This window comes from Nannospalax galili, unplaced genomic scaffold (genome assembly GCF_000622305.1).
Source record: "Nannospalax galili isolate Female #2095 unplaced genomic scaffold, S.galili_v1.0 scaffold54, whole genome shotgun sequence".
In the NCBI taxonomy this organism is placed as follows: Eukaryota; Metazoa; Chordata; class Mammalia; order Rodentia; family Spalacidae; genus Nannospalax; species Nannospalax galili.
Window position 1 is genome coordinate 1,334,192 of NW_008341028.1, and position 9,442 is coordinate 1,343,633.

Consider the following 9,442-nt stretch of genomic DNA (forward strand, 5'->3'; position numbering starts at 1 on the left):
TTGGCAGGTCTTTGGTAAGTTCTATGATTGACATTGAATTTGATGCTACAGAATGGCAATAATTAAGCCTATTATGTTGTTACGTATAAGGCACTGTTCTATATAAATTACTACTGAAGTGACTTGCACATATTATCAGGTGTGTCTGGGAATGTCTGAAGCTGTTCTTTAATGAAAGGAAAATTATGTGCTCTGGCATGTTCAGTGGACTAAGTGCTCCCCAGTCATTATCAGCACAAGCACTGCTGCTCTCAGACTGTGGCTCTAAACTTGTGGCTATGTAGCTTTTAAAATCCTCCGAGAGGTGAAGGGCAAGACACATTATGGGAAGCAAGAAAGACCCTGACACAGTCATTTTGATCTTTGCAAGTGCTGTGGAAATACAGAATTCCCTGGAGCTTCCATGTAACTTGGTCACTATTGATGGATTCTTCAGCAGTTTCCTCACACGGGATTGCCCTCTAAAGGGGAAAGGCATGTTTTTATCTTTTAAATGTCCCAAGGAAAAGGAAAAAAATGCATATATATATATATAAAGAACTTACAGCATCCTCCCCATGCCACTAGGTGTTTGTTGATGGCATTCTTTTAAAATGTTAAATGAAATCATTAAATTGCTGTTGAAGTTACTGATGAGAGTCAACTCTCCTAAGGACCACTGGAGAAAAGAAACCTAGAACATTCCTGAGGTGATTTCAATGAGAGTGAGATCACCTAGCATACTAGAGAGCAGTCGAGAGGCTGAAGAGATGGCTCAACAGTTAAGAGAACTAGCGGCTAACAACCTTTGGTAACTCCAGTTCCAGGGGATTCAATGCCCTCTTCTGGCCTCCTCAGTCATTGTCCAACATGGGTGCACTTACATACATGCAGGTAATACGTTCATACACATAAAGTAAGAAAAATGATAATAAAATACTTTTAAAGAAAGAACAGTTGACACATCGAACAGTTGTTGAGACTCAAAAAACACAAACAGAAGCAACCTGACTCATCAAAAATCCTGAGAAATGCTTAGTGTGGTGGTGCATGCCTTTAATCCCCACACTTGGGAGGCAGAGGGAAATAGATCTCTAAGAGATTGATGCCAGCCTGGTCTACATAGCAAGTTGTAGGAGAGCTGGGACTACAGGGAGACCCTATCTCAAAAAACTAAAAAATGTCATAAGTGATGTCCATTTCCAATTAAATTATAAAGAAGGGTGAGAGATGCCTAGAGAAACAAAGGTAAATTCAGTAGGAGGTAAAAAATTGCATCAGTAGAAAAATAAACATTTATGTAAAAGTGTAGTCTATCAATAAATTGAGAAAAATGTAGTTTCACAAAATGAAAACAAAGTAGTGGATTGTGTCAAAAACTTCTTTGATATTAGCTTGTTTGAAACATTCTCTCCAGGACTTGGAGAGAAGGAAGTATTGCTTTTTAAATTGCTTTTATCTATTTTTATGTGTTTTGCCTGCATATAGGTGCACCTGTGCATGCAATGCCCACAGAGGTCAGAGGAGGGCATGGAATCCCCTGGAACTAAAGTTATGATGGTTGTTAGTCTCCACATGAGTGTTGTGCACCAAACAAGGTCCTTTGCAAGAGCAGCCAGTGCTCTTAACCGCCGAGCTATCTCTTCAGCCCCAGCAGTACTTCTTCATGTCCATCTGTGAACGATGAAGGAAATTTTGTGCATTGCATAGTTGATATGGTCTCAACTTCTGTTTGCTCTCTCAGTCTCTTCTATTTACTTGATGAGGACACTTATTGTACATTGAATGATGGCTACCTGAGACTGTAAAGCTCCTTTCCACTAAACTCTAATATCTTTATGGGTATTTTAGTCACCATAATTTCTTCAGTGGTTACTACTAATAGTGCCCACTCTACAGGTGATGAAATATATCTAGATAATAACAAAGGAGATTCCAGATTGTATGGAAGAGGAAGTGAGCAATCCATTTGTTATTATTCATAGCATGAATTCTTCCCTCCCTCTATCAGCTCATAACTCTCTTCCCACTGAGAGATGTGTATTACTTCTCCTTTTGAATTTGTGCTGATCTTGAGACATGCTGTTCAAGTTTCATTTCCTGTTGTTGTATCAAAATATCCAGATATAAACCATCTTATTGGAGAAATGGTTTATTTTAGATCACAATGCTAGGTTACAGTGCATTATTGTGGGGAGCACAAGGTAGCAGGAATTCAAAGCAACTAGCCACAGCCACAGTCAAGAACAGAAAGACAGCAAATGCATGCTTTTCTACTCAGTTCACTCTCCCCACTTATATTTAGTTTAGAATCCAAACTCAGGGAATCGTGCTGCCTACTTCCAGGCTGAGTCTTTCCACATTAATTAATAAAAGCAAGATATTCCCCTCTATAGACCTGCCCACAGGCCATCTTGAGCTATACAGCCTCTTATTGAGACTGTTTCCAGGTGATCTAAATTGTGTCAAGTTGACAATTAAAGCTCACCATCACAACCCACCCCTTGCAACTTAACATACAAAACATCAATTTAAAACTATAACCTTCTACCCCTTGTACCCAGAGATTCATGCTTTTGTTTCATAATATAAAATACAATCCAACTTCAAAAGGTCCTGTAGTCTTTAAAATTTCAAACTCCTTAAAAGGCAAGCCAGGTGTGGTGGCACACACCTGTAGTCCCAGCACTTGGGAGGCAGAGGCAGGAAGATTTCTGTGAGTTCAAGGCCAGCCTGGTCTACATAATAAGTTCCAGGACAGTTGGGGCCACAGGGAGACACCGCTTCAAAAAAAAGTAAAAGTCTTTCTCTTAGCAGTGAGCTCCTATTAAATAAAAACAGGTTATATAAGCCCACATATAATGGAACAGGAAACATTCTCACTTCAAGAAGGAAGACACAGGGAGGCACTGCTTCAAAAAAAAAGTAAAAGTCTTTCTCTTAGCAGTGAGCTCCTATTAAATAAAAAACAGGTTCTATAAGCCCACATATAATGGAACAGGAAACATTCTCACTTCAAGAAGGAAGAATCAGGGCATCTAAAAGAACAGTCAAACAGAAAACAATAACGAACAAATACCCACAAAATCTAGCAGGGAACCACCAAATCCTTCAGTTCCATGTCTAGCATCTATGAGTTGTAAAGCAATCCCCTGGATTCCAAAGGGTTTTGGTAGTTTCATCCCTTCAGGTCTATCATCTGCAGCACACACAGCTTCTCTGTTAGGCTTAGGCTGGCTACACTTCACACCTGCAGCTCTCCTTGGCAAACATCTGATAACCTGGCACCTCCAATATCCTGGGGTCTCCATTGCAACTGAGACTCCACCTTCACATCTTTACTTAATGGTCTCTTGGGACTTCTTCATCAGAGACTCTTACCCTGCTACACAGTGTCAGGACTCAGTTACTCTCCATGACCCTCTCAATCTTGCATCTTTCATGCCTTTAAAACAGTACCATGTGAATGACCCTTACAACATTGCCAAGTATTGCTGGCAACTTGAGATGTAGCCTTTGGACCTTTGGACCTCAACTGTGTCAGCTTCTGTGTGCTGACCTTGAAGCCTTTGGACCTTGGACCTCAACTGTGTCAGCTTCTGTGTGCCCTGATGCAGTACAAAAGGCTTCTCTACAATGGTGCAGATCTCTTTATCAGTTATAGCTGCTTTCTCAGCACTATCCTGAATATGATCCTGCCTTGGAAATTCCTCTGGCAAACAGACCAGCTCATTATCTCTCAATTCCACTTCACTGAGGTTGTCAGCACACAGTCAGAATGAAACCATACTCTTGGCCAAAATATCCAATCGATGACCCCTAGCCAATTGCCAACAGAGTCCTTGCTCCCTTCTGAACCCCCATGAACCATGCCTCTACTGATTGCGTTTTCTCAGCACTTATCTTTCTAGCTCCCAGAAGAATGGTCCATGAAGGGTTTTAAATATGGGTCTAGAAGTCAAACCATAGACCACAGGGAAGAGACGGAAATTTGACATCTAGGAAGGGACTCCCCAGGTAAGGAATTTAAGTGGCCTCTGGGAAGAAAGAATGGTCTCAAGATGGCAAGAAGCAAGTAAACAAGAAGCTCAGTATAACTACAATGACTTCATTGTTGTTAGTATTCTGAGTTTAAAAGTAGATTTAGTCCTAGAGCTTCCAGTTGAGACATCAAACAAACCAATACCTTGATTTGTCTTGACTTGTCTTGTCTTGTTGTCTTGACTAGAAAGTCTAATGATTTTCAGCTTTTAGAATTATGAGTTAATAAGTGGGTCTAACAGGGTTGGGATGTAAACTGCTTGAGAGCCTTTGCTCTTTTCCAGAACTCATGTAAAAAAAATACCTCAGGCATCATCACACAGTTGTAATCTTAGTGCTGAGGAAGCAGAGACAGGTAATTTCCTGGGATTTGCTGACCATCCAGCTTAGCCTACTAATCAAGTTCCAGGCTAGTGAAAGTCCCCGTCTCAACAACAACAAAAAATGGAATAGAATACTTCTGAAGAACACCTAAAATTTTCATGTGGCCTCTACATGCACACATGCATATCCATAAACACATGCACATGCACACACATACTAAACAAATTTAAAATAAATAAATGAAAATAAATGGGTATTTTATACCTCTAAGCTAAGTATAATTTATTAGGCAACAATTGAAAATAAACATACGAGTGCTGGTTAGAGCTTAGGGATTACCAAGAAAGGAAAGGTTATGGTTTGATAGTGATGTGCTTGTATGTCAAGTTGACAAGGGGTTAATTGTGATGGTTAGCTTTTGTCAGCTTGACACAAACTTGAGTCACCTGGGAGTAGGGAACCTCAATTGAAGAATTTCCTCCATCAGATTTGCCTTGGCCATGTCTATGAGGCATTTTCATAAGTATTAACTTGACATAGAAGGGCCCAGCCCACTGTGAGCAGTGTCATCCCTGGGCAGGTGAGCCTTGGCTGTATAAGACAGGTAGTTGAGCAAGCCAGGGGAAGTAAGCCAGTAAGAAGGGCATTTCTCCATGGTCTCTGCCTCCAGGTTCCTGCCATGGCTTCCCTTAAGGATGGATTCCCCAAGTTGGTTTTGGTCAGTGTTTTATTACAGGAACAGATAGTAAACTAAAGCACATACCATTAATGCCCTTTATCCAGTCCATAATCCATTCCAAAATACCATGTCACATTGTGATTTTTTTCTTAGTTTTCTCTAACAAGGGTCAGCTTCCTAATCTCTTTTTAATAGTGATGTGCTTGTATGTCAAGTTGACAAGGGGTTAATTGTGATGGTTAGCTTTTGTCAGCTTGACACAAACTTGAGTCACCTGGGAGTAGGGAACCTCAATTGAAGAATTTCCTCCATCAGATTTGCCTTGGCCATGTCTATGAGGCATTTTCATAAGTATTAACTTGACATAGAAGGGCCCAGCCCACTGTGAGCAGTGTCATCCCTGGGCAGGTGAGCCTTGGCTGTATAAGACAGGTAGTTGAGCAAGCCAGGGGAAGTAAGCCAGTAAGAAGGACATTTCTCCATGGTCTCTGCCTCCAGGTTCCTGCCTTGGCTTCCCTTAAGGATGGACTCCCCAAGTTGGTTTTGGTCAGTGTTTTATTACAGCAACAGATAGTAAACTAAAGCACATACCATTAATGCCCTTTATCCAATCCATAATCCATTCCAAAATACCATGTCACATTGTGATTTTTTTCTTAGTTTTCTCTAACAAGGGTCAGCTTCCTAATCTCTTTTTAGTTTTTGATTTTTGACAATTTTGAAATGTTTTAAGCAATTATTTTTGTAGAAAGTCCTTCAATATATTGTTTTCTTTTTTGAGATGTCCTCTCATTATTAGTTCAAGTTTACATATTTTTGGTAAGAAATTTCAAAGATAATTATAGACCCACATAATCTATTTTATCAGGAAGTACATGATGTTTTATTACAAGTGATGTAACTTCAATAATTTGTTTAGGATTATATCTTCCAAGATCCACATTCTTCTCCTGTAAAGTTGCTGTTTTGTAGTTAATACTTTATATTATCAGGATGTTATTTTGATAATGTATTACTTCCTTTGGCCACTGGAACAAGTGATTGCACACTTAAAACATAGAGCATCATTCTTTTGTAGTTCTAGGGGCCAGAAGCCCAATTCAGTACCAGAACTAAAAAGAGTATCCATAGTCTGTGCACTTGTGGAGGCTCTAAGAGGAAGCCCCTTCCTCACATTCTCCAGCCTCCTCATCTGCATGCTTTCCATCCCTTTGCTCATGGTCATTTCTGTAACTTCAAAACCACAGCACATCTCTCCCTCACTCTGTCTTCTTCCTCTTCTATTAAAGGATATTTTATGAGCTATCAACACCCCCTGCCTCCCATAAAGAATTTGTGGTTTCACTTCAGCCCCATATACATCATCCAGAAAATCTTTTTTTCTCAAGATCCTTCTTAAATATATCTATCCAGTCTCTTCCACATAACATGGTGTTTATGTGTTCCAGGGATCAGAACATTTTCTAGGATGTCTCAGTAACTGTACTATACTTTGCCTATTAAGCTTTGCATCTGCCAATGATTCTTGTCTAAAACACTTATGTGGTATTCTTCTAATGTTTTTCCTGCTCCTAGATTTTCTCATTGGAATTCTGCATTGTCTGTAATCTTCCATTTGCTTTTTCAGTTACTTATTTATATCACTAGAAAACCATGGATGCTTACCTTGTGGGTATTTAGCTGCCACAGTCATTTTTTTTTGTTACCAAATTGTTATAGATTGGGCCACTTTGAGAGCCTTCAAGATGATTCCAAATCTTTCACCATGCTCCTACCTTTCTTCTGTCTGAAAATACAAAACATCCAGAATCATATCTGCTTTCCCTTCCTTATCCCTGGAAGTAATCACGTTTCCAAAAAGCACCTCTTCCTTGTCCAGGACAATGTTATTTGGAAACAAAGATCTGGAAGGTAGATGTGCTCACTGTTCATGGAATGTCATTGCTTCTAGGTTCTGTCCATAAGCCAGGGATGGCATACATGTTCATACCAACTACCACATTACTCTATCATCTATCTATCTATTGTCTATCTATCTATCTATCTATCTATCTATCTATCTATCTATCTATCTATCATCTATCTATATATCTATCTATATATCTATCATCTATCTATCTATCTTTCTATCTATCTATCATGTATCATCTATCTATCTATTTTTTAAAACCATGCACCAATTCTGAGCACAGAATTTAAGTGGCCTGACATCTACTTCCTTCTCTCTTAGAAATCTATCACTATACTAGAAGTTTGCCCACCATTCTGAAGAATTCCAAGTTAGTGAGAAAGAACCATGTGAAGGATCCAAGTTAGCCATGTTTAGAGTAAGGACTTTGTGGAGAACTCAAGTTATCCATTGCAGAGGTAGAGGGCCATGTGGAGGACCACTAACCTACTAAACATGTGAATGAAGTATCTTGAGTCTTCAGGCCTCCTGGAAACCACATGATTGCAACTGAGCGAATGAGCTCAGCCAGAGCTAGAAAGAGCAAAACTGCCCAGCCGAGTCTTGTCTGAATTTCTGACCCACATAAATTGATATTCAAGTCCATTATGAGTGGAGATGGCATGATATATAGCAATACAAAATAGAATGTATAATTCAGAGGAAGATTTTAATGGCTATTTGAAAATGCAGTTTATGAATAGTTGTTTTGGGATTATATAAGTTTGGGGAAGGAGAGAGGTAGATTTATCATTGTCTTGTATGATCCACTGATAAAGCCTAGGGTATTTTTATGGAAATTCTTGTTTTAACTTCTTACAATATTTCTAAAATGGTGAGGCAAAACATTCTAGATAATGGAAGAATCTGTATCCATTGTTCATTACATCATCTTTTTCATAAGGCTGTAAATCATACACATTAACATAACCAGACATCTTTAACTGGCCTAAGTGACACTGATGGCCCCAACACCCATCTTGGGCATAGATCACTCTGCATACTAAGGGGCTCTGTTGAGATCATTTCTAAGACTGTTACTTTGACTTCTTCCATTCTATGATTCTTTCATAGAGGATCATAATGTAGATGCACAGAGGACAGTGTAAACATAGACAAAACCAATGGACATTTTTGCAGTTTTGGACTTTTAGGAGAGAAGATGTTATAAATGAGGATTTAGTAGTACTTCTTAGGGGATTTGGAAGCTCAGAAATGTAGGGAGTTAGAATATGTACAAAGGTAATAAGTATAAAGTAGGGTTTTCTACATATTTCGCAGCACATCTTCCTATGTCTTTGATGCATCTGCAGATGCCTTCTTTGGAGAGTGTTTGGTACTGAGCATTAAAGGATCTCAGGTAAAAGCTAGCTCAGCAGACTGTAGCTGCAACCACAGAAGTACATCCCCAGGTATGCTCCCTCTCTCCTGGAAAACCGGAAGATCTGGAAATCCTGGGGTCTTCTTTATAACAAGGAGGGTTCAAGGGAAACATGAACACATCGAAAAGGATCAATACATATGAAAAGCATTAAGCACCATCTTCAGTTACATCCAATTGTTCTGACAAGGTTCAAATGAGTACCGAAGAGTGCATGAACCAGCTTCCCATTGGAAAAATATCACCTTGCCAAAGGAAATGATATTTCAAAGAACTGAATGGAAAAATGAATTTAAAGGTCAGAAGATAGAACTTAAACTTAGATGATGACTTTTTCTTGGCCTTAATTGTCAACTCTGTAGACCTAAGCAAGTTACACCTAGGAGATATGCAGCAGGAAGGGCATCTGGGAAGCAGATTTCTGTACTGGTTTGTTGATTTTCCCATTATCAGGACATGGCCAGGCTCCCAGATCCACCCATCCATGTCCACATTCTCTTCCATATCCAGCCACCATTTTAACCTCTGCCCTTCTTGTTTCCTCTCCCTCTTGGCCTTCTATCATTCTGTTCTTTCTTTCAAACTACTTCTATGAGCTGTCTATCTATCTCTTAGGACTTAAAGGAATTCATTCCAGTCTATTCTAATTATAGCTGATTACTTCCTTGCTCTGCCTAATAATTGCAGCACACTGAATAATTCTATCAACAGTATGGAAGGAGATTTTATGTTTGTTAGACTTTGTACCTACAGAGAAGGTTGGGAAAAGGGACTTGAAACTGAGCTGAGGCAAGATACACGCAAACTTGAAAACAGATCTTGCTAAGACATGAGAAATGCTTGCACGATTGGATTTCATGAGTGAAAATAACCCTGTAATCCAGTGTATTTAGGGAAATAACCATGTAACAAATGAGGTTTTTTTTTTTTTTTTTTTTTTTTTTTTTTTTTGAAACTGAGCAGATACACGCAAACTTGAAAACAGATCTTGCTAAGACATGAGAAATGCTTGCACGATTGGATTTCATGAGTGAAAATAACCCTGTAATCCAGTGTATTTAGGGAAATAACCATGTAACAAGTAACAAAT